Source organism: Fistularia commersonii, chromosome 31 (genome assembly GCF_037954325.1).
Source record: "Fistularia commersonii isolate RoL2024-O1a breed Wild chromosome 31, RoL_Fcom_v1.0, whole genome shotgun sequence".
NCBI lineage: Eukaryota > Metazoa > Chordata > Actinopteri > Syngnathiformes > Fistulariidae > Fistularia > Fistularia commersonii.
This window is the reverse complement of record NC_141314.1, coordinates 9,907,946-9,934,985: the sequence shown is the minus strand read 5'-3', so window position 1 is coordinate 9,934,985 and position 27,040 is coordinate 9,907,946. Positions and strand designations below refer to the sequence as shown.

Sequence of the window (27,040 nt, the reverse complement as noted above, 5' to 3'; positions counted from 1 at the left end):
GGTGGGATCGGCGTCGTTGCCAGGGGGCCGCGAGACAAAGTAGATCCAGACTAAGAGCGATTTAGAAAGATCTTGATGGAGCACAGGGCAGCGAAGCATCTCGCCCCGGAATAGATACAATGAGGAGCCCTCCTGGTGCCAGGCCTGGACAGGGAGCACGCCAGTGAGCGCCTGGTGGCCGGACCCAACCCCAGGCGACCTAGGTACAGCATGAACAAATGACATGGAGCCGTTCTCTTGTGGATTCGCCACCCATAGTTAGAAACATTAAGGTCTGGTGCAATGTATTTTGGGTGGCAGACAGAGGTGATGACCTGTATTTGCCGGCCCGTTGTGCGGCGAACCGGTTTCTGGGACGCGGAATGTGACCTCATTGGCGAGAAAGGAGCCTGAGGTGGTGCAAGAGGTAGAGCCGTAGCAGCTAGAAATAGTTGGACCCTACGTTGCCGTGCTTCTGGAGAGGGGTCGGACTCCGTTTTTCGTTTCTGGCGTTGCTCAGGTTGAAAGGTGTAGGGTGGGTGTGGGGATATTCGCAACTCGTCATCTGCGTGCCAGCGTACTGGATTTTTCCCTGCTGAAGTAAAGGGTTGCAATTATGTGGGGTGGGATGGAGATCTCCAAAGGTTGTATGCGGTTCCGTCCGAGCGTTCAGCCTTCTTGGAGTCACTGGGTTGTGACCTCGACGGGACGCCGGCTGGTGACTCCACGGTTCTGCTGCAAGATTTCAACATTCGCTTAAAGCAACGACAGAGAAACCCTTCGAGAGGAGACTGGAAGGAACTCAAACTGAACGCCAGCTAAATCCAAGAGGTGAAACCGAACGGTTCGTACGAGTGTACCGAGAAGGTTTGGTGGACGACTCCGTCCTCGAGGTTTTCAGTTCACGACACCAAGGGAATTTCATCTGCATTCCTGCGGAGATTGGAAACACGTAATCCCGAGGCTCCGTGCGAAGGGCATCCGCTGGAGCTGTTCACAACAGTTGAGCGACCTCACTTACCTTGACCAGAGACATCGCTGAGTAGTGGAAAGGAATTTCTGAGCCCGACCCGCAAGGCCTCCGTGGAGGAGGCGGCGCTGGAGGACTCTGAGTTGCCCTCCTCCATAGCCGTGGTGGAGGTGAGGTCGTCAAGAAAGCACCGGGTGAGGATGAGACGATGGTCACTCCTCGCTTAGCGGTGTACTCGGTCGACGACAACTCAGAGCGTTGTCGACTTTGACCGATATTAATTTCACGAAAACATGTCGAGGTCCTTTGGACGATAAGTTGGGCCGAGGCTGAGATACAGCCGGCATCTTCTCTCCCTCAAGTCTCATTCAGTTACCATTAACGTATTTACCTCCAATTTTTCCGCAGTGCTTTTGATACTTATTATCCCCTGAAGATGTCGGAAAAAAGAAAGGCGGCTAGCGCTGCTCATGGATCTTCTACCAAGAAGCAAAGGAGAGCGACCGATTTAGAAACGAAGCTTAAGATCATCGAGCAACATGAGGAAGATAGTAAACAACCGCTAACAGCGTGGCTGGGCTAGCCTACCGAAAGGCTACAAGGCTACGTGGTACACTACATATATATGACGAGTTGAGTCGACATAAAGGGAATCATTCGTTTTACGACGAATTCGCTCAACGACGTGGTCGTCGGAACGAATCATCGCGGTTAAACGAGGAGTGACCGTATCTGGAGATGCTGAAGGACCTGATCATTCTGGGGTTGCACCCGGGTCACAGCCCAGGGAGAAGCAGACCAGGGTGGTGATTCCCATGTTGATGGAAAGAAGGGTGTGTTTCGCACCGCTCTTGAAAGGAAACCTTGGCCGACCGACTGTTGATTTCAGAAGAAAAATATAGATTTCCTTCAGGTCGTGGACGGGCGGACCAGCTCCTCACTCCCACAGGGATCCTGGGGGGTTTGCCGAAATGTGCTCATTCTTTCTCCGTGTGCTTTGTTGACTTGGCTCTGTGGGGGTTGCTGTGGGAGCACGGGGTCTTGGATTTGTTATTATGAGCCATCCGATCTCTGTATAAACAGCGCCAGAGATATGTCTGCATTCTAAGCCAAACACGTTTCATGTTGGCGTTGGGATCCATTCGAGCCTCTGTTTGTGACCGATTTTGTTCGTTATTTTCATTGACAGGATCTCGAGGCACCGTCGGAGGGTAGCGACCGTCCGGCGAGGAGACCTACGGTTCGTGGACGTTCCGCCCTGTTGACCTCATCGGCGAATAATTTCCACCGGTGGTTTGCACCGGTGTGTGAAGCGGTTGAGGTGTGTGTCAGCACCACCGTGTCAGAGCCCATTGTTCTGTCCTGGAAAGCAGTGGATTGCCCCCTCAAGGCTGGAGGAGGGTCGCCGCTTCATGTGAAGTACTTCAAGTATCTCGTGAAGTTAATCGTTAATATGAAGAGATTCTACATGTGGCCTATGACACGCATTCAGCCGGACACTCGTGGGGTTACCCGGTAATGAGACACTTTTCCCGGCCCGAGGTTCATCGAGATGCGGCAGCTCTCCGCCCGATGTGTCACACTCGTCACTTGATAAGCGACTAATTAGACACCTTTGCCTGGGCTGGCGAGGCTCTCCTCTTTAGTCTTTTCCTACCAGCTCAGAGAGAGACTCCAGATTGGATGGAGTTTAGCAATTCATTCCGCCACAGCGCTACCACAGAGGAGAGTCTGATTAGTGACTTGGGGCAACCAAATGGTATATACTTGGCGCCTTTCACTGGCAGAGCACAGCGAGTGGCTTTGAGCGTTGAGCTGGATGAGGGTTAACAAATATGTCGGGGAAGATTTAGATGCTGTATTGTAAGTGAGTGTCAAGGTTTTGATTTTAATGTGGAAAGCATCTAGGAGCCAGTGCAGCAATATGATGCAGGAGCTGTCATCCGTGCAACAATATTGTCAAGGCATGAAGAGAAACCATGGTTAGACTGTCAGGCCCGGTTTGATCCCATAGCTGTTGATTGCAGTTGTGTGGTCAGGGACCGGGCCCTGGTCTTAGTGCAAAAACAAACACCCTGTTGCACTGCATTGTTCTGTGGTCCCCACACAGTTGTGGGCAGTGTCGGAGACAAAAACATTGTTGTCAGTATTCCTGAAGGCAGGAAAGAGACCAGACGATGTCATCTCAATTTGCCGAGGAGCTATCAAAGTTATTCATCTGAATATTACCGAGGTGAAAAAGGGCTCTGTCTCGGGAAATTTAAGGCTGTGAGGTCGATCGCACGTTTTACTGGCACTCGGTTTAGGACTTTGATAGAAGTCCCGGTGCGCACATCATTAGCTATGCGTGATGTGAATGGGGGCAAATTGGCCTGCGGAGCGCTGTTTAATGAACAGCACACCGCAGGATTACATTTAATGCCGAACGCAACGCACAGGGAAAGGCATCGGGTTACAGGCTGACAGCTGGCTACGGACAGGTAGGATACGACGAGACCGATGTAGCCTAGCTGTGTAGCAGGGGACCACCTCCGAAAAAAAAGCACCTCACGATATGATTAGACGCGCTGCTGCATCGGGCACGTGTCGACATGTATTTGTTCTTTGTCAGTCTGAGCGAATGAATGAGAACCGGTTCATATTGATCTATTTTTTTTTTATAAGCTTCTACACAATCTGATTAAAAATAAAAAATCATACGAACACATACCCGTATGACACAAAGTGTAAATTTCCCTCTGTTGGTGCATTAACTCAAGGGTAAAGGGTTTTATAAGTATTTCAGGCAGGCGTATTTAGCTCGTGATGACATTTTTAATGATAGAAGGATGGTTTTTTTTTGGTATTGGAGCTTTACAAACTTCATTAGCATCTCCACAACTTATTTTCCAACCCACTGATATATCACACTGCGTCTCTGTGCACGGGGCGTGCACATGCATGCAAAAATCCCCAAGTTTCTTTTCTGTGATTTAATATTTCATAATATGTATATGATAATGATGTGGCGGAGAAAGTGCGCGCAAGCGTCCGTTTGTTTTTGGATGTTTGCGTGTGCGTGCCTGCATGTTGGTGTCCTCCTGTTGTGCTTGGATACGGCCCCTGCGAGTGTTTCTGCATGTCCCTGTCTGCTGGCTGGAGAGCAATGGCTGGCTGAGCTCTGTGACTTTATTGGAAAAATTAGGGTAAGTGGTGCGGTGGGGCGCATATATGAGTGCGGAGTGGCGGGGGCTATTCGGTGTGGGGATGACTTACTGACAGGGGAATTTACTTACTGGCCCTTGAGAGACGTTCCTCGGTTACGTTGTGGCTGTTGAAAAACTAATCCTTGCAGTAAATTATGACATTATACATCCACACAGCTAAAATTATCCCATGAAGGTCAGGCACAAAATTCTGAGCAAGGCTTGGCTGCATTTTGACAAAGTGCTACCAATCCAGAAGCAGACAAACACCCAGACAAACACTTCTATCACTCTGGCTGCTCTGCACAGTTCCCTGACAATGTCCAAACATTGCAATTTCAATTTGCACGCCCTGAATCATTACACAAAATGCAGGTATTTTAGGTAGGCCAAAATTGTTTTATTATTTTTAACACAGTAATTGCAAGGCAAATGGTCTTAATTGAAACCACAGCCTCTGAAATAAACAAGGCTGAAAAATGAAAGTGGTGATTATGGTTTCCCTGGGCCTGATGTGGGATTTGTGAAGCTGCTGCCAACTGCGTTTTCATGTCACTGTTTCAAGTTCCTGCCCATTATAGACACACTGAATCACTCATCAGAACACATGCCTTAATGGAGGACAGTTTGAAAGCTCTGTCCAGCGAAGGAGTGAATCTATCCACCCCCATTATTCTTCCCTCAATGGAATGTTCCATAGGCAGTAACCTCTACAATTAGAAATGCCCACGTGATGAATGGTGGAAAAATGATTTCGCCTCTAATATATATCACCGCTTCCTTCCTCATCAGAAAAGAGTGAAAAAGAAAGTCGGAGCGCGACCGAAGACGTGCACGATCGCTTTCAAACCCCGAGGAGGGATTCTGACGATTAAATCAGATTAACCTTGATTTTTGGCACCGAGCTTCGCCAGCTGTGCCACAAATTGACGATAGCGTCTGTTTCTCCGAATTTACATTGAACAACCTTTAGCAGACAGTCCCATTGAAACATATTTTCTGGTAAACAGAAGGTTACTTTGGATACCTTGAGCGGGAACCAAATCTCCACGTGTTGCACATGCATTTGGAGCATGTCTCTTTAACACAACATTATCACAGGGTAATTTGTCAATCAAGCCCGCGCTGTGCCAAAGTTTCCGACTAGACTTAATTCTATCTGTCTCAGCTTGGCATGGGTTTGTCAGCTGCCACTGCCAGGTGCTCACAATGGCCATTTTGCTTCTGTGCCAGTGTTGTGCTTGGCCAGACATAGGAAGACCTGGCAATACACTTAAATACACTTTCACACTCATTATTCTGTGAGGGCTGATGCCGTCGTCCACAGATGTAACAATTTAGTCCAAATTAGATTTAAAATTGTCCTCTTTATGTTTTACAGCTGTTCATTTGTGACCCGCTGTCTGCATTTGCATCCAGGCTGGTTCATTTACCCACAAGCAAATGGCCACATAAAACAGTATTGTTTAAAATGTGGCAAACAGGGCATGGGACTATTGGAACTGGCCCGTGTTGCAGTTGTGCAGCTTAGGCCTATCATTAGGTCAAAGAAATAGTCAACGGGCGTATGTCACTGTCCTGTAGACCAGCGGTCCCCAACTACCGGTCTGTGGGTCGTGTGGTACCGGGTCGCACAGAGAGAATAAATAACTTATATTATTTCCGTTTCATTTATTAGCCAAGTCTGAACAATGTTTTATTTTGAAAAATGGCCGAATTCTCTCCGTTACATCCATGTATGACTCGCTCTTGACAGGTCAAGATGCTCGTCTCGGTCACGTGATACATTAACGCTGATATTAAACCAGCAAGCTAGCAAAGTGAATAAATAACAGACGTCTTGGGAAAGTTTCTTGGCAAAGGGGAAAAGGCCCAGTGAGGAGACAGAAGAAGAGCCTTTGACCACTAAGAAAATTATGCATTACCAGGAGGTAATACCAGGAGGCCGACTCAATATATGGATTTACCGCGACAGGTGATTCCCACGCACCAAGGCTGCTCTGCACAATACGCGGCGCCTGGCTCTCCAATGAAGCAATGAAGCCTTCAAAAGTGCTTCGCCACTTGAAGACCGAGCACCCTGCATTAAAAAAACAAGCCTTTGGAGTATTTTGTAAGAAAAAAGCAGGAATATTAATATGTATTTAACCGCTGCACGTTAAAGGCCGGTCTGTGAGAATATTAACTGACATTAAACTGGTCCTTCACAGCTAAACTCAAAGGGCAAATATTGTGCCCTGGTGTAAAGACTGGAATGAGGTAATTCTAGTTATGCTGGACTTTATCTTCAAGACGCAACAGTTGAATTGTATATTCCTTTTCACTCATTTACAACCCGTTGCAGTGCAATCTCCCCAATCAGTCTCTTCCAGCCAAAAGATAATGTTGATATTTTAGGAGTTAGGCTGTATCCCTTTTCTCATTCCCCAGTTCAATATCCATAGCCTAGCAAACACAGACATATTTTCTATGATAAGCATATTTAATACGATTGCTGAATGAGTAATTTTATTTGTGTGGTGGCTGTAAAACTGAATGTGAACACAGCCTTGTGGACACAAGTGCAAACCTGATTCCATCTGTGACCGAGGCTCTCCTCGGGTCCCTGCCGACCAAGATGTCGCTCTCAGCTCACATGGAGTACATGGAGTTTAGGGAAAAGCCACGTGATGAGACGACGAGCAGCTATGCTATTTGTAAATAATGAAGACTCAAAATAATAGCCAAAAAAAAAAAGTCATCCCATGTCTCTGCACTCCATAGTGGTCCAGCAGCTTGGTCAGTACGATCCTACCATGGCACGCACAAGGTAGCATGAAAAGAAAAAACATGACCCACATCTTCAAAAACATTATTATAAGCTATCTCCCTTTTGGGACAGGAAGTAGTTGAGACGGATTATACAGGTTGTCGAGGAGCACTTATTTTACTTTATGCCAAATTCACAATTGTTGTGTTTGTGTTATTGTCAGATGGCACCCAAGCTGAGGGACCAACCCTGTGTCAAAGATCAATTTTCACAGGAAGAATTAAAAACATTGATTCAATTGGGGTTTCCTGCCATCTCCTGTACCACAACAGGAAATAAACCTTCAATCACTTCACCAGGGAGGAGTGACAATTTGGTATTTAAGGTGCAACTTCCAAGAGCTTGAAGCGGCGAGGCGAAGTCACGAGATGATGGCCCGGCTCACGGCGTCAGTCATTGCCAGTGCGATTTGCCTCAGACTCAGCAGGCCCAGATATTCCAGTCTTTTCAAGTGAAGCCACATTGCTTACCCAAGAGGCTGCAACCGGCCCCGTTTTGCCTCCTGGATAGTTTAATGACAGAGACCTATTCAAATGTCAGTGGCAATGAGTTCAGTGCTTGGCCAATACCTTTTGGGACATATGGAAACAGGAATATGCCGGTGGCCTCCAAGAATTATGTAAGTGGAGGGTGGAGAGAACGAATTTGCAAGAGGAGGACTTTGTTCTCAAGAACAATCAAGAAGAGAGGAAGAACCAGTCTGTAAGACTCATTTGTTTTCTTTTTTAATTCTCTCCGTAGATCACTCGCAAGCTCTTTTGACAAAAAAATAGCACGCATAAAGAAATGAGCTATCTCATATGAAAAGTAATCTGCATTTGCTATTAATCAACTACTTTCATTAAGAAAGCCAAAGAGGAATTTGAAGAAAATCAGCCAATTAAAAATACATCGAGACTTAATGGAACTGATTTGATGTGGAATCACAGCTGCAGACTGAGAGTTTTATTGAATTGTGAGGATCCCTTGAACTTCTATTTATAGCCCACTAAGTCAGTTATTGCTGTGTCACGATCCATTATGTTTGAATATTTGGAGCCACAATGGCTGCGGCCGGAGGGTTCTGCTGCTGGTCAGTAGCTATTTTCCACACTGGATTATTAACCTGGGGGTCCAACTACACTGGATCTGACATCACCCCTCACTGAACTGTCACAACCATGGATCAACCCTCACTAAACTGTCACAGCTGTCATTAAATATGAGAAAGGCAGATTATTTTCCCACATCATTAAACCTGAACAAATATGATGTTATTCAATGTTGTAGATAGATTATTGTTCATGTAAAAGACAAGCACGAGATTTATATTTGGCTAAGGTTTACTTTACTTTGAAAAGAACGCACGGCACAGTCTCTGCCGTAAGTAAGAGTGACTCACTGTCTTTGATTTCAAATTCACGACACACACACACACACATGCACTCACACTCACACTCACATTCCAATAGCAGTGGGTTTGACATGCAACGCATCAACCAGGCCACGGGGAGCAGCTTGAGATTCAGTGTTTTGGCCAAGGACACTGACATGTTGACAAGAAGAGCCTGGAAATCAAACCACCAACCTTCTGATTGAATGGATGCTACACCAACTGAGCCACAGCCGCACCAAACAAAGCTGTTGGGATCTAATATCTCTTCTTCTTCTTATGCTTCTTCCTCTTCTTCTTCTCAAATTTAATGCGAGGTTAAATCTTTGAAGACATACAGCTTAAGGTCAGTATTCATGGAAAAAGATGAACTTTTAGCTCAATCTTTACACTTCACTTCTTTTGCCAAAATTGTATTCCTTTTTCCTTTATGGTTGGGGATTTTTTTTTTAATTAGATAATTGGATGCTTTATGGCCATTTTAATTTATTACCAGTGGCCTCTGCTGGCTTTAACACTATCAGGATTACTGACTTATATTTAAATGATTTTTTTTCCCATTAATGTGTATTAAATGATTCCCAATTGTCCTCTCTCTCTCTCTCTACTTCATGGATTTCATTCATTCATTTCAATATGCTTCCGGTAATGTACGTAAATATTAAAGCTCTTATCCAATCATATTTTATTCATCATCTGTTACCAGGGTAAAAGTACTCGAGGCCGATAGAATCAACAGTGCCAGTGCCTTTATATTTAAAATGAATCGCGATGCAGCTGTTGCTTTAACCAATCAGATTTCGAGTTGGCAATACTTCGTCTATCTGTCACGCGCACGCTCACGGCGGCGGTTTCATGTGTTTTGATTGGCTGGCTGAAGCGCGGCCACATCAGAGCTAGCAAAGTGCACCTGAATCGACCTACGCTAGCTGTAGTATTTTTGCATAGTTTTAGCAGCATTTCTTTATCCACGATGGTAAAACGAGTTGGGGAAGAACTCGGTACGGTCGCAAATTTACTAAAAAAGCTATTCTAATACAGAAGTTTCATCAGAACCTGGACATTATGAGGAAAAGACGACCAACCGCTAAGCTAGCAAGTCCATCTCAGCCGTAACAAGGGGTTTGTTGGAACTGAAACACATTGACAGCTTGTACAACAAAGTAACTCAACTCTTCTTGAGGAAAGAAAGGGGGGTCGAATTAATATTCAACCACGCTGTGGTGAGTAAAAATCTTTTTATATATTTTGGTCATTTTATTTGGTTGATATGAATGCTTTTGCTGATGTGATGCATGTGGCAAAGTCCGTGGCTGCAGTGAGAGGAGACTGGATGGTTTGTTAATCTGGTTTCTTGGTAAAACTATAGCATTCAGTCTTGCTTCATGAGATAACCATTTGTGATGCCATATTGATGTTATTGTGTGCTTCTATATAATATTCCTGTGTTCTATAAATTAAGCAGCATATTTTTGGTATTAGGGGATGTTTTTATTCAAGGAGGACACGACTAAAGAACTTGTAAATTGCATGGCCCCCACAACTCTTGATCGTTCCACACTTAGTGTCTTTTAAACTAAAGACGGCGAGAGAAAGAAAAGTGTTTTGGCTTGAAGTTAATTGATGTGAGAGAAGAGGATGCAGAGAATAGGTTTACGTGGAGGAAGTTGGTTCACTGTGGCAAACCATGAAGGGAGCAGCCTGAAGGAAAAGAATAAGCGTCTTGGCTTGTCTGTGTAAGAGGTAGCCTGCTACATGTCCCATGGGGGCACATCTCTGCAGCCTGGCCATGGAGACCACAGCCGTTTGAGAGAAGCTCAAACATCAACATTCGCCCCACTGATAATGGAATATGACTGTCCAGTGTGTAACTTCATTTTCACCAACAGCCTCCGATCAGTGTGAGCCTCTATTAAGCACCCAAATCCAGTGATTTTACACCACTCCTGTCCAATGATGTAATAATGGATAGTGTCTCGCATTCTAGTGGAATAATGCATCTGCTTGTGTGAGAGTCCAGCAGGGCAAATAAACGTGCAACGAGGAGGCTGTACTTGGCGCCACCTCCTTCATTGCCGTTTTAACAAAAGTGTTTTGACAGCAGACATGAAGATTCGGCGAAACTTTGGCTTCGACGACTATCTGCTGTCACTTGAGGTTTTTAAACGCAGTCTCAGCTCTGAGAATGGTGGGACTCTGTCCTGTGCTTTTAACTGGGTCATACACTTTATGAACTACACAAGTGAAAAATGCAGTAGTTCAGAGGCAGCTCAACACTTCAGAGTAGATGTGAGGCCACGAATCTCTTCGATTGTCCACAAACTCCTGTCGTCCGAGAAAAATGATTTTGCATCGCAGGAGATTTAATATGACATGAAACCAAACATATATAGCATACCTGCCTAAATGTGCTCTGAAGTGGTTTTGTCAATCAAAGTAGTTATGAAGCAGAACAATCCTCTGCATGATTCTCATTAACCATCTCCTCGCTCCAGGGTTAGATGACAGTTTGGGAAATATGCACATTTGCCTCCTTTCAAAGAGTTGGGTGAGATTATTAAAACCAGTCCTCAGACGGCACGTCTTCAAGAAATTACAGCCATAATAGCTCAACTTGCTCGGCTTGTTTAAGTAATAGCTCGTATTGCATTTGACTTATTTGAAAAATAGAAGAGTAAAAAAAGGCGATTAACAGAAAACCTGCAAAGCTGTGTTTATCGACCTCCGGTTGTTTCTTGATATTTAGCTGACATACATATTCAAGGCATGTTCTTGTTTATCTCCTAGTAGAACAGAAAGTGTATCCTACACAATGTCCAACTCTTACTGTAACACTTTCTGCACCTTGGGAATTACACGCATAATGTACTCCAGGAAGACGGCTGAACATAGAAAAGGCGAGGGAAAGATACTGTGCAAAGGAGGCTGTCATTAATGTGATGTGTCCCAGGAGCTCACATTCAGGTATGAAGCGATGAATGGAGTGAGGTAATCTTGGACCTCAATGAGTAACAGACAGAAAAGGATGGAGTGCATTCAAGGACTCTCCCTCATCTGAACTTCAGTTGATCAATTAACTCCATTATGTTAATCTGGGATGCACTCCATGTTCTCTTTGGCTCCCAGTCCAAACAGGAACCCAGAGATGAGCCAAAACACCAGGGACAGGGAGCAGAGTTCATTTCCTGTCGAACAGTGAATAAGGTCATCGAATAAGAAGCCTGTGGCTGTCTGTTCTCTTGTGAGGTCACCTCAAGGTCTGTGCAGCTCACAAATACAGCATATGTCCTTAGAGTAGCCACTTTGATGTCTTTAAAGAAGGCATGCTCAACTGAGGATTTATTAGAGCCTGTCCAATCTATTTTTATTTAGGTTTTCATTTGCCAAGGCTTTAGTGGGGCCCAGATTCCTTGCGCAAGATACCATTGAAGCCTGTTTCATCAGGGGCAGAATAAAACACCCCACTCATTCTTTCCTGTAAATATAAGCGAAGACCTGCCTTTATTTGTGTGACTGTCGGAAATTGAAATGGTCGTTAGTTCCACCACAAGCAGGTGGGCAGTAAAAATCTGCAGTTTACAGCAAAATAAGATGACAAAGCTTTATGTTGAAAGTCGGAGAGATCGTGACTGCGGTGGAGGAGTCATCCTGGCAATCCATGACAGTTCACGACCCAGGGTTCAATGCTTTGAGTTAGCAAACCACATCAAGACCACTTCAATGACCCACAGAAACAGCCATGACTAAAAATAAAGAGGCAGAAAGGCCAAGAATAGCCTCAGCTTGAGAGGAAGGAGTGAATTACTCCTGTGATAAGCCATGATTCCTACACATCCAGTCGGATCACAAAGTGGAGAGGGCACGCAAATTGGTACCAGCTGTGTGGTGCTGGAGTATGCTGCTGCAGACAGAAAACAGGGTCCAACTATGTGGATTAATCATTTTCTCATATAACGCAGCCACGTTGGAAACCTCAGGCACTCACTGCATTTATATCTCCATTCATGTGTGGTAGTGCTCATTCTGTGTGTGTGCGTGTGTGCATATGTACATGCATGTGATACAGAAAACAATGCTGGCCTCAGTGCTCACCGCTCAGTCCACCGAGGTTGTAGCGGGGGGCGCTCGTTTAGTGGATTGACCATCTCAGCACTGTGGCTGGTGGGTAACAAGACACCCCACCCCCAGTGTACCCCTCCGACCATCACACCTCCCACACCCCCACCAAAACATATCTCAAACTATTATGCTTTCTATTGATAGTTCAAAGAGTCTTGTTGGGGAATCTGCTTCCAAGTCTGGCTTTCGTAGAAACCATTTGGCCCACATTTTGGTTTCGGATGCATTCCTTAGATTTAGCACCCAGTTTTCAAGGAATAGCATATTCTTGGAAGACACCACAGTACAGTAATTCAGGGAACTATACTTCACTGGCATTTTTAATTTAGGAAAGTATGACTCCGAAAGACAAGCCAGTGACAGGAGCAGTGAACAAATTAAGTTTATTGCCTTGAGAAACGCATTCCTTCGAGGCGGAGCGAGATATCGGCGGAGTCGCTGCTGACTCAGCGGGAACGGCACGAAAACCGCAGTGTAGGTTTTGGACGTGTAGCGCCTCCTGACAGCTTCTATAATGTGCTGAGTTCAAATAAATAGATTCACACACCTAATTTTACAGATGGCAGGTAAACTCTCCCCATCATGATGACAGAATTTTAACGGTTGCACACACATACACAAAAATCATTGCCCCCTTCAGTTCTCGGTTTACAGGACAAGACCCCATGTGTTGCTCTGTGAGGCCTCTGTTTATAGTGCTGTTTTTACAGGTCTATAAAATATTAGTCTGAACCACTCTGCTCTTGTGTGTGGAAAAGCCACATCTGAAGCCTGCTGGTTTGTCATGAGTGGCTGTGGGGAATAAGAGCTAATGCTGTGGCTTGGGACCCTTCCTATAACAACACAGACTCCTTCGAGGGTCCCACCATGACAGCCAAGACCACTGCTCAGGCCTTGCTCGCTACATACTTCAAACAAGCTACAGGGGACCCTTGCTGTGTTTACTGAACACTATTTCTGGTCTCCAGCCAGAGAGCAGCTCCGAGACATAGGTTGTAACCTGACATCATCTCGTGTCTTCGGCTGCCACGCTGATCGGTCTGTCAATCGATAGGTTGCAGCCTATTTTCCTCTTCACGAGGCATTAAGAAAATAGTCAACTAATAAAAGCAAGCTTCATACTGACAATTTTAAAAATCAAGTGAAAATAGTTATGGGATTGTGGCTGCAGACACTTACGTGACCATGTTTTGTAAACTAAGATTGGCATGGAAAAGCAGCACGGTGGCACAGCAGTTAGCACTCCTGCCTCAGCGGGAAGGTCCCTGGTTCAAGTTCGACACGGTCCCTTTCTGTGTGGAGTCTCTGTGTTGTGTCCGTTTCTGCGTGGGTTTCCTCCCACAGTACAAAAACATGCAGGAGGTTCATTTGGGAAGTTGCCCAGGCGTGTGAATGCCTGTATGTCTCTATATGATGAGTGAATAAGAAAGGGAACGGTTGTATGTCACACGATGATTGAATGTTCTTGCTCTGAATTACGAATTGTCTCTCCTCGCACAGCTAACTAGTGTTAGTGCCGCTCGTGTTCTGTGGTCTGGTCCCATTTTGTTACGTGTATTTCCCATGTTTTAGATCAAATAGTTGGGAGAGATGGCCCGTTATGGTCAAACCCCCGGTGAACTTACAGGTGGATGCTGTGGTGGAGGTAGGGCTGAACCATACACTTGGTTAAACGACAGCAGAGCACGAACGGGCGGAGGGAGGCTTGGAAAATTCCGGCGTTTAAATACCAAGCTGCACTGAGAAAGCATGATGGATAATGATGTCGAGAGCGAGGCATCTGACGTTGGTGAGAGCTACACAGCTCAAACCGACTGCCTGAACTAGTTCACAAGCTCTGCTCCGCTGTTTTCACGACTTTATGGTGGCATTCTTTTTCAAGCTTTTTGTGGGATAATAGCCTGGAGGGCTATACTCAGTTTAGTGGTAAATGCATTGAAAAGACAATTCAGGTCAATTGAGGAAAGAGCTGATGTAATCTAGTTGTTGGCAACATGTGTTCAGATGTTTGAGGTCATTGCAGGAATAAGACAACATTTTTTTTTACCACTGTCATTAAGCAGAGTATACTAAAAGAAAAATACACATCTGTGGTCTTAAGGAGCCAAGTAAACAATAGACGCAGTTATGTTCAGCCAGCGGTGAAAGTGGATTAAGTTTCTTGCTGGTAGTATTACTCCAACCTTCGCTGCATCATAATTTTCTTCTTCCATCCGCAGCTTCTAACCCCGAGCACCAGTTTTTATTTTTCACCCCTCCAGCACATGCTGCATGGGGAAATTAGGAACACCTGACATCATGTATGCAGAAAGTATTTATTTAAGATATAAATATCATTACTCTTTGGCCTTTGATTTATTTGAAAATGTCAAAGTCGTGACAGTTTGTCTCTTGTCGAATGAAGGAAAAGATTTTCTGGTTCTTAAAATATCTACAATGAGTCATGAAAGCAGATTACAAAAATGCGTTAATTGAGTCACGACCAAAACTACTCATCCTTGTTCTGTGTCACACATGACACGATTTCAAGCGTAAGATTAGCATGTAGAAAGTACTCGAACAGTGAATCGAAACAAATATGGAGGGAAAGATGTGTCGTAGAAATGACTGGTAAATAAACTGTAAATCTGTTTGTTTTTCTCTTTTTTTTTCAGTTGGCTGGTGATGCAGGATTAGAGGGTTTGACCTGGAATTTTAAAGATTAATTGTGTCTTGACCTGCAGTTGCAGTCTCAAGCCTCCTTGAAATATCTCCAGATCTAATTTGTATCTTTTATGGCATGCTCAAAAGAGCTATCTAGCTCCTGTAATAGATATAATAATAATACTAATAATTTTTTTTCATAAAGAGTTCTGTCTGGAGCTTCCATGTACTCCCTGTATCCGCGTGGGGTTCCTCCAGGTTCTCCGGTTTCCTCCCACAGTCCCAAAACCATGCAAGAGGTTCATGGAGACCCTTAATAGTCCAGGTTTGTAAACGACTAAATGAATGATTCAATGAATGAATGAGTGACTTTACGTCTCTATCGTGTGAATGGTTGTCTGTCTGTAATAGATTGGCGACTGGTTCGGATTGTAACCTTCTCTCGCCCAATGATGGCTGGGATCAGTGGATGAATGAATGAATACTGTGAGGCCCAACGGTCACCCTGCCAGCAGTCAGAGGTCTGATCGCCAGTATTTTAATCTGCCTGCCTCCCTGTGTCATCTGCAGTGCATCACAGATGTGATGGAGGAAACAGAAATGCTGATTCTTTTTTCTTTTTTACTCTCAGCCCCAAATACCATGGGTACAAAGTCATTGCAGTGCAGAAAAGCACCACCTCCCAAGAAATGACACCAGCAGTTCTGGAACTCACTAACATCTCCAACACCAACCAAATCCCCCGATCAATATTGGCTTCGGTTCATTTTAATGATTGTCATTGTTCTGTGTGCCTTTCTATAGTGATTTCAATTTGTTACCAAGACCGATGATCCTTATGTAAGCATGTGTTGCCATATTTGAAATGTAGTTGTTACTTGATATTAGTTTCCGGCTACATCTACTAGATGGGTGTGAGGGGCAAGTAGAGTAGACGGATTTTCAAGGTAAGATCAGAGTTTTTCTCAAGGGAGTTTGGCTTTTCCTTTTAGCTTCCGGTCCAGCTCTCTTCCAGTAAGTATTTTAAGTGCGGGAGAATGCAATTCAAGGGCAAATCAAGAGAGGGCTCCTTGGGCCCTGAAGAAAGCCATGCAAGAAGTTAGGGGGAAAAAGGAAAGGCCATCTCAGCAGGGCAGAACGAGTGAGGGCCGAACAGACCAGACACCTCATGTGTCAGAGCAGACATTAGAGCTTATCAACAAGCTGACCACAATGAATAGAAAGATGGAGCCCTCTGGAGGCTGACCACAGTGAAGGAGTCAAAGGCAGAGTCCCTTTGGCAGCTGACCCCAGTGTGAACAAGAGGCTGAAGGCCTTCCGGAGGCCAACTCGAATACAGAATAACAAAGACAGAGGGGCCTGGGTGCCAAGTTAGTATGAGAGATGCAGGTAAAAATCTCTCAAAAGGACGACCCTGCAGGAAAGGGGTGAAACTCCCCTCAAGAGGCCTGTGGTGAAGGTAAACCCATTTTGGGGACTGGCACTATCCTAAAGACTCTGGCTTTGGCAGCAGTGCACTGTAAGAGTTGAGCGCCAGCAACAAGATTGAGACAACTGAAGAGTCTGAATCTGACTCATTGAAGAGTCAGATGGTCACGGTAGTGGGGTCAGTCTGACACATCAGCATCTCTGATTGCTTTTGCAGCAACAGCACTAAGGACTTGGGCTGTGGGATTTGCTTAAGATATGGAAGCTGTATCTTTGAAGACAACTTCTAGCTTGCTGACTCTGAACATGCAGAAGGTCCTCTGTTTTCAAACCGCTTTTATTCCAAATACTCTACAAGAATGCTTTTTGGAGGGCCAGTACTATCCCGAGAAGATAAGGCAGGTCAGGGGTTTCGCTAAGACGGAGCAGCCTGGGGGAGAGGACCAAGGCCTTGGATCAGGAGATGTATGCTGTCGCTTGGCCGCAGAAAGGGCTGCTTGAGTTGCTGGCTCAGGCAGAGCAGCTTGAGGGTCTTTGTATCATGAACATGTCTTTGCCAATTTCCAGCCTTACTGTTTTCTGAATATCTCGTGGTTGGCAGTAATTGATTGGTAAATGTTTTCCCTTGTCAATTCAAGTCCAAGGGCATCCAGTATTTTTACTTCATTTATTTTTTTTTTGTTCTGTAAAGCCTGTAAAGCCCTTAAAGGCCATGAAATGGGCCTGTATAAATAGTGCTAACTTCCCCTGACTTCGATTGCTGTCAAATCCCGTCACAAGTTGTCTGTGGATATTGGGAACGCAGGCTCTTTTCCAACTCTTTGCAAGACAGTATTTGCATACTTTCCCAGTTTCTTTGTCCAGTCCCATCCTGCCTGGCCCTTCGCTGGTTGGATCCTTCTGTTACTACTGCAGGCGGAAGCTGGACCAAAACACAGGGTGACAACAGGGAAGACAGGAACTTGACGATGAAATATGATCAAGTATTTTAATTGTGATGAAACAAGCAAAACTAAAACACAGCAAATACGTATCGCAAGCTCATCATCAGAACATTTCAGCTGATTATACAAACTGAACAATTCTACCTAAAAAGACAAGCGTAAACTGAAATTCCTCAACTGAAAAAAAACAGAACAGAAAATAACCAATCGGAAGGGAACTGCAACAGTTCAGATTCTGGCCTCTATCTGTTCCGGTCCTTGAGGCCCGTTTCACCGCAGAAGCACCGGCCCTGAAAATAGCTGCTTTTATCAGGAGCTAAATGTTGAATTGCCGTCCTCTGTCTGTACCCTTAGGTCATCAGACCAGGTCGTTGGTATCGTCAAGTTGAAGCAACCTTCCAGTCTTTCAAGCGAGGGTTAATGTCTGCTCCCACCCTCACCTCGTCGGCACTCCAAACTCGTTCATTGCCAAGGTTGATGCCGGAGGTGTGGGGGAGGGGTGAGCTTGTCAACAACTGCGAGTTGTTAAGATACTTAAGCCTGTTCTGAACCAGTGGAAGCACTTGGCAGAGACGGAGCAACTTTTCCTGGTGTGAAACAATTGTTGCTCTTAATCGAGGTATTATTTAATTTTTTTTTTTTTTTTTTTTTACAGAGGCTGGTACATCTGATCGGGACAGTGTCCCTTTAGTTTCCATCCCCTGTGAACAGCCAAAGAATTACAATTTGGAAATTGAGAAAGGAAAAGTTTTTCTGGTATCCCAGAGACTGTTGCAAGTGAGTAAACAATTGCAGAAGGTGGAATACAGCAAGTGTCTTTATGATACCGCAGCTTCCACGACAGGGCATCTGTGGTAACCATCCATTGAGTGACTTTGCTCCATATGTTTGACCCCATCTTCTGATTGACTGCTGAGCCCTTTTCTAGTCAACATTTCACCTTTACTGTTTTTGTATTCATGTAAACATATATAAGACCTGTTTTTGTGATACCTCGATCGCTACGTTAGGTACGACCTCCACGGCGAGAGAGCCGATGAAACGTTTCTCATCTCTGCCGTCGAGCGTGATCTTTAGCCTCCCCGTTCCAGTTTTTCTGTTTTACAGACTGCATTATTTTCTTTTTTCTTTTTTCTATCGAAACAGAGTCACCGACTTCTTCAACTCTTGGTGAAAGAATATCTTTGTTAGCTGACTGAATCATAATAATCTCCTAAATCAGCTCTGGCTCCACAGGCGATACCACTAAACCTACTTCCTCCTGAGTCCAGGACCACCGTTCCTTTATCAGACAGAATGAGACACTGTCTGAAACTGACAGAGGAACAAAAACCTTTTTCTTTCAGTTGTATTCATTTATTCTGTGCTTCTTGATGAATCAAATGAGAACAGACAGATACATTGAGTCAGTTTGTAATGCTGTATATGTTGAGCATCAAAAACAAACCTCAAATGAAGGCATTCAATAGACTTCCATGTGCAAGGGGGGGGAGCTGCTGGTATTGAATGTGTCGAGGGTGAATCAAACTAGCATAATGGCAGGTAAACCTAAAACCGAAAGTGAATAGAAGATTGGCCGAGGCGATTTTCTTTGTTTTTTATAGAGAGGCTGTGGGTAACTGGACATACCAAAAATGCAAAAAGGGTTTTGTTTTTGTTATGGAAAGCTTTTATCCAACCCTGTCTGCTGACCAACATAGCTAATGCACCTAATGCATTGCACATCATTACAAGTAGAATGTTTGGAATCTAACATACACATAAACAGACAGAGCCATATTTGTATATTCAATGAATAGCCGTGTCTCAGAAAAATGTAAATAACCCAAAAGGACAAACTGAATCTGCAGAAAGGATGTGAACCATGAGAAAATAAGAAAGTGAGAGAGGGAGGGACAGAGGGAGGAAGAGAAGAAGAATTGGACAATGAGGTATAATGATGGAAGATGGCCTACGGCAGAGAAACTGGTGCACACACCATGTGCAACACTGTGTAGCTGCCCACCCCCCACGCTCCTCCACACACACACACACACACACACACACACACACACACACACACACGGCACAGTACAAAATGCATCCCATCAACCAACCCAGCAGGAGGAATGCAGGTCCAGTAAATATCTAGAAGGGGAGAGTTGACAGATGGCAGTCCTGAACACAATAATTACCACATACTTCATACCACTGTGCATGTCTGCTACATCCTCAGCTCCCGAGGCCGACTCCCTCTAACCCAACCCAACGGGGTAAATTCAACCAGTTGAGAGCCCGAGCAGTAAATTCATCTACATTAGGTCTCACAAAGAAGCTTGGTTTTGGGGAAGAGGCAAAAACTAACCCGAAGTATTAGTCCACAACCATATTGGTTTAAGATACCTTCTATCATGCGATATTACTCCTAGATCAGCTCCGACCGCAGAAGCCTATAACCACAGACTCACGGGGGGAGCCATTGTCTGTCTCTCTCATCAAACCTACCGTGACAGGCTCCACTAAGATGACTTTAAGCCCTGGGGCCGCTTCTCACACCATAAACGCTCAACTTAAATTCACTAGCTGTCTGCAGCTCCCATCCAACCCACAGGTATGACTACAAACGCTGGAATTGCCAAGACCGTCCAATCATCGGACTGAGGGTTAGAATCCACAACCATGAAGATGAGTGGCGCCCACCATCACAGTGTCATGAAAACTAAGCTGCAGTTCACTACACTGATCTTCTCTAGACCTTAAAAATGTCTTGCTCAGCCATGTGGTCTCCCTCGCAGGAAAGTTAGGAACAAAACATGAGGCTCAAGCCAGAAGAAGACATCAACATTGCAACAAGTACTTATGGGCCCAGTTTATTTCAACTTGTTGCACAAGAGCAGCAGAACTTCTAGTGTTTACACCTAAGTTCTTGACCCCGGGCCCTTTGGGGTTTGCTTGATATGCAAACAAGGTCAGAGGAGATTTTTCATATTGATATATGATCACATGACACGGCACAATCATCGTCTACAATAACCCACTAACGCTCATTATGCCTTTTCAAAATTGTACCGAAACATCCACAAATTTTTATCACCCCGAAATGTTGTATAGTAATGAAAGTCTGATTCACAACTTTGCTGTGACAGTTAAAAAATACTGTTGTTTTGACATAGATTTGACTCATGCCTTGAAATTCTGACCAACCGCAAAACGGAGAAGGCTTCCAAAGTGACTAAATGAAAGGTGTTCAGGGGCATTGGCTCAGTAGAGGTTCAGATGATAGATAAGGAATTGTTGGTCGGATAAAAGTGTGTCTATCTGTGTGTAAACATCTGGTGTCAGTGTGCTCTCTGTAGTCTTTCAACACAAGGTAATGATGAAGACCTTTCAGGGTTCACTGAGTTGGTCCACAGGCACTCCACTGACCCCCCTCTGTGCACTCAGCACGGATGCTTGGCCATGTAAGGAATGTTCGCATACGGATACAAACACAAACACCGGGCTGAAAACTGGTTGCAGGTTATCTAACATTCCTGACCTGGAAGACTTTGGCTAAAACTGAGTCTGATCCATACTAGAAAAACTGCACGCCGCTTATTTTTCTCCTGAAGGGACCCTGACGTGAATTAGCTTAATGGGAGGAAGCTTAATGATGCTAACGAGAGGAAGAAGAAGAAAAAGAAAAAAAAAAAAGATTGCGAACAAGGACTCACGAGGGATTTTAACAGCTCTGACAACAGAAATTGCTGTTTTTAAATTCTGGTCTACCGAGGCAATGATATTTCCAAACATTTCACCAGACCATTTCTTTTGCCTGAACCACAATCTCATCACCCCAAAAACAAGATGAGTAGTGGCTCACCGTGTGCAGGATTCAGATTAGTAATATGGCCATTATGGATGAAGCAGTGCATGTGTTAAAATAAATGAAAAAAAATCTTTTTAGACCGAGTGAGCCATATTCACCCCTTATTTCATCACTTGTGTTTTCAGACATTCATTATTTTCTATCGGAATTAAATCTTGGTTCGCTTGCAGCTATGTGACCTTTTTGGGGAAAAAAAATAAGAAGAAACTTGTAAAAAGTGTCTCCTTTGCCCGACCATTCTGTTAACATACCGCACCAAATGAAACATGAAATTCACCACCAGAGCGGCGGTGAAGGTTTTAACAGCCGAACCCGCTCCCTATGTAGGCTGCGGCCGCGGCGATGATCGTCTCCAAGTGGAAGAGTTTTTGAACAAAACACATCAACCAAGAAACTTCCTTCCTCCCGCTGTTTCACATCCGATATCAGCAGCTGCACTGATCAGTCTAACCACAGGATCACAAACACATTGACTCCGAGCCATAAGGCAACGATTTATTACTCCTACTCATTGCATCCAATATGAAGAACCATTCAGTCACTCGTCAACTGCGCTCATGTCTATGTAGTTCGCATATTCTGTCACTTTATCCCTATATATACTTATCAATTACATGGATTAAGATGCATTGTTATATGATATGAGTAAATGTCACAATAGTATATTTCATAAAATACCCATGCTATTCTATGATTTTATGTTTTTGACAATTTCACCGTCAAAACGAGCACTTGATCGATGTAAAACTCAAGTAGTGTCAGTCTTAACTGAGCTGCCTCGGCCTATCGGTGTCCAGTTTTGGTTCGTATGCCGAAGAAACACCCCCACATAAATCTCTCAGAAATGTATTTGTGTATGCGTTTGTATACATCTGTTTGTGGATGACTGTCTTGGTCACTGATTAATCGGGGTCTTCTCATGCGCTACACCAGTACGTTATCTTTTCATAAATATTACTGACATTCCAATGGGACCTCAAGTGTAACCAGGCTTTACCAACATGACATGTCAGATAATTTAGGCCAGTTTGATGTTTACGTGCCGTTTGTAAGACCCTGACGAACAACAACTTTATTCACAGCAAGCCATTGTATTTTGGGGCTTTTGTGTTTTAACACAGTGACATTGCTTTGTATGATCTGATAATAAAGTCAGTGCGAGACTCTTAACTATTAGCACTTTATTAACCGGGAGCTTCCTCGTTGTTGTTCTACGCAATTCGCAGTGCACCCCCGACTGCCTCTCTGTATTTGGCCTAGTATCACTTCATCGACTTCCTGGTTCTAAATTTATTGTACCTCTTTCTTTCTCTGTCTTTTTCTGTCTCTTAGGCCGAACGGCAGTGGAGAGAAGAGAGAAAACGAGCGAGCCTTCCAATCCCATAAGACTGGACTGCATCAGCCGCACAGCGTCAGAGATGCAACCACAAGCATTGGTAACCACACTCACAAATGCTTATGTCAGATGTTATAAAGTGCTCATGTGGACCTTATGAAGGACCCCTGTATGCCATCTTTAATAAAGGGCCCTTTTATCCCTAGGGCTACTCGCAGAGTGGTCTGGCCAGGGGCTTCATCCTAAAAATAGAGGAACATACATATGCATTTTAGGAATCGGTAGACTTGTGCCATAGAGGATTCATGCACACTGATGCTATACCAAAGATTTATTTAGAAATGAAATGAAAGAAGAAAAAAAAAAAAAAAGAGGGTACTTCATGAGGTCTGATTAAAATGATTCATTACAGTTTGACAGCAGCACTAAAAAAGGCCAGGGACCCTTTTTTTTTACAGCAGCATTGGGATAAGGTTGGGACCATGTTGGTCAGCATGGCTGTTTACAGAACTGCCAAGTACATAAATTCATCTTCACTCCCCGTGAGTTGACGTATTGTCAAAATAGTAGCACTTAATCAGTGAAATTTCCCCAAGGAACAAAATGTACATAGCAAACAGAGACACCCATGCTTAGTTTGTACCTCCCACAGCTTACACCAGAATTTGTGTCTGGTGTAAGCGTCCCTGGCACCGGAGGCAAAGAGGCTGACAACACAATTCAGTTGCTCTGTATCTTTTTATTAACATTTGGAAAATGTAATACTTTTCCCACTTGAAATAAAACTTGCCATTATTTTTGAAATGTCACTTGAGGTAATTATTTTTATTGGAAGTAGAGAGCTGTGGAAGACGAACTAGATGGTTTTATGAATGTGTTTAAAGTCAAGTCATGGCAGATAATACTCAGGCTCATATACCAAACTAGAGAAGTGTCAGCGTATTTATGTATTCCTCTTTATTCTAATTGGCTTAGGGGCTTGTGCCCGCCAAGCCCAAATTCCCAATGACAGCGTACCTTACAATAATTTACAGTATTAACACTAAGTGTACACCAATTTCCCACTTTTGGTCATTCTCATTTTCTAACTAGCCACCCAGTCAGAATTGAGGAAAGGCAGGAACCATGACAAACGGCAACTGTCGTATCCCAGACCAGCAACAGTGGCGGGCACATAGATTAGCCAATGGGCATCAGCGGGTGAAAGCGTGAAGAGACTTAATGAATCCTCTTGACCCGTGACCGTCTGACTCTTCAACACACAGGAATAGTCTCCACTTATATTGTGCGTTCAAACCTCGTCAGGTCGGATTTTATGTATATGGTGCCAAATCACAACAAAGGTGTCTCACGACACTTTCCATGGTGAGCAGGTCTGGACCACATGCTTCAAAATGTTTCACAGAAACCCAGCATTCCTCCATGGGCGAGCGCTTGGCAACAGCGGTGAGGAATCACTGGCCTTTACCAGGAAGAAACCGTGGACAGGTCTGAGCTCAATGCAGTCAGCCTTCTGTCTCAACCGGTTGGGGTAGAAAGAGAGTGACCTTGCACCTCAAGGCCCTCGTCGGAATCAAACCAGGAACCTTCTTGCTGTGAGGCAAACCACCACAAACCCTTAGAAACAAGTGAATGTATACAGCCAAAGCAAAACCTCATCCCACAAGCATGTGTGACATGAGAGGGATTTCTGCCAGCAGGCGTCTGAGAATTTCCAAACCAGCATCCTTACTGGTTCTCTAACATAAATCATTATCTTGTGTAGGATGTGACTTGGATGCAAACGCATGAGAAAATGTTTCAAAATTTGATTAAGCAGATTTAGTTAGCTGACAGATTCCACATGTCACCGAAGGACTGCATCGAGTTACAACCTTAACGCAGAAAAGTCACCGTCTATAAGCAGTGTTTGCCTTTATTTTAAATGTTACATAATGAAAGATTGCCTCTAGCTTTGTATGTGTTCCTTTGTTGGGTAAATTCTCGATATGATGGTCGTTGCCATCTCACCTCATGCAAAGAAGCATCATGGGCGGCGTGCCGCCGATCGGAAAGGTTGGCGTTTCTATTCCCAGCTCCCTCTGTCTGCATGTCCTCGAGCACTGAACTCTTTAAGTTTCTCCTGATGGTCTGGTTAGCGCCTTGCATGGCACCTATGCCTCCATCAGTGTGTGTGTGAATGCAGTCCAGTGTAAATATGTACAAGTTGTGTGCACAAATATCTATAGAAAAATTGGGATTTGAAACGTCTACTGTTTCAGAGAAGTGAAAAGTGAAGCGAAAATCGTGAGCTCTATCTGGCGGCCCGAGCACTCCATTGAGACCATTTCCTTGTCAGGGGAGCAACACCATTGTGATACTTGTGAGTTTTTGAAAAAATGTAAATCAAAAACCGCCGTTTGAAAGCAAAGGCTCAGAAACCTCTATATCGGACAGACGGACAGACCTGTACCACTCGACACACAAGTCGACTTTGTAGCCTTTTGTGTGTGGGTTTAGTGAGTGACTCTTCATCTGCTAGTGGCCCAGCCCCCCTTGCAGCCACTGGCCTTACGGAAAAATACAGCCTGTTCCAACACACACCATCACAGCAATCAATTACCCCCCACCCCCTCGACTCTGGAACACACATCGTAAATAACAAATATCCCAAAACATCCTCGAATTGTAACCTCATGGCACTGAGGTTCACAAGCATCTGTGTCATGCTGGTTTGATCTAAACCCAACCACTAATTCATGAGCTGGCTAATGAACCACAACTATTCTAAATATATCATGGGCTCTATTTTTACCACTATCAGAAAATAGTTTCTTCTTCGGGGATTTTAGCCTTTTGTCAAAAACAAAAAATACATATGGTACTCCTAAACAGCTCAATGAGATTCTCTATTCTTTTCAGGCTCCTTGTCTTATATAAGTCAATTCTCTTACCACCGTAAAAACCAAATGTCGTTTTCTGTAAACAAGGATGCCAACATTGAAAAATACACTGCAATCAAGCCATGTCAAAGAACACTTTTCTAATGAGCTGCCTAACTGCGTTATGATTGCTCTGAAATTCATGATCCTGGAGAGTCCAAGATATGCCTGAAGAGCACCGTCACTGACACCAGTGAAAGAATGTGACTGCTTATATAACTGCAACTCCCTAACAAATACATGAAATGAAATCGAGCAGTTGGTGAGACTAAAGTTGAGGTTTGGGAGTTGAACCTCAGCAATCAGTTGGTTTGAGAAGCTGCTTTATGATAGAAAGCTGGTTAAAATGTTAAAATGGACACACTTCTGATTCATTCTGTTGCTTCATGCTGGGGTGATAAACAAAATCGACTATCCCACTTAAGATCCTCTCAAGTACGACGGGAAATCAGCGGCTTAATGCGGCGACTTCAAAACAAACCAGGTCGGGTTTTACGTCCCCCCCCCCCCCGTTCGTGATCGCGCTCAGATACTTGTGTTTCTTTTGTCATGTGATTAGTTGCATTTTCTATCGACGTTCAGGCCTTTGTCATCCCCGCTCCGTCGAGACGTCTACCTCTCGCTTCTAGGAACTTAAACAACGCATCTGCTGGGAAACTCAAGAGGCCGACCCTTTTGTGTGGTCCCCTTTTTAACAAATGGGCCTGGATTCACACAGCGTGATGTGATTGAAATCTGAGAACGCAGCAGAATCCAGTATGGTTGGCCAGCCTCTCAAGATGGCTCAAGAATGCGGTCTCTTTCAAACCTTGGTTTATTTCGTAAGCTTTATAGAGATTGCAATCATAAACGAATTCTGTTCCGTGAGATTATTTTTAGAATTAATATCAATGGGTCCTATTTAAAAGAGGAATTGGGCGAGTCAACCATTACTTAGCCTCTGGGATGACGATAGCCTGTTGGTATTATGTTTATTCAAGATTGAGCCGTTAATGCATGTGTGGGCATGTGCGTGCATGTGTGTGTGTGTGTGTGTGTGTGTGTGTGTGTTTTAAATATATGCAGTCAGTCGTTTGTTCTGTAAAAGGATGAGTGGCACATTCGCTTGGACAGGTAAGATGGGCGGAGCTGAGGGGCCCAGCCGTGGAACCGAGCCGTGCACGAGAGCTTTAAGCCACGCTCAGTGAGAGCGACCTGACTAAGAGGACATATAGATTACACCGTCCGATTCTTCATTGGTTTTCCACGCAGCATGCGAATAAATAAATGGATAAATGAGGCTGCCGTACGACCCCCTCGGACGCAGCTACACACCAGAGCCCACATTTTGGTCTCACACTGGATAGGGGTATTGTTCCGCTGCAAGAATACTGTGGGCCAACTTGTCTTCTAACACAGTCTAATGATGCAGGAACAAATGACTATCCACTCTAACACTCTTTCTCTACGTGCACTTCCCTGAATATTGTCAATTATCCCCCTTGTCT

General features: G+C 44.3%; 1 long non-coding RNA gene across 1 annotated transcript; it reads left to right on the top strand.

Moving 5' to 3' along the window:
* Nucleotides 1-23,326, top strand: LOC147215854 (uncharacterized). Its single transcript, XR_015109241.1, has 3 exons — nt 1-203; nt 2,139-2,270; nt 22,629-23,326. It is a non-coding gene; the product is annotated as an uncharacterized LOC147215854 (long non-coding RNA).
* The last annotated feature ends 3,714 nt before the right edge of the window (nt 23,327-27,040 follow it).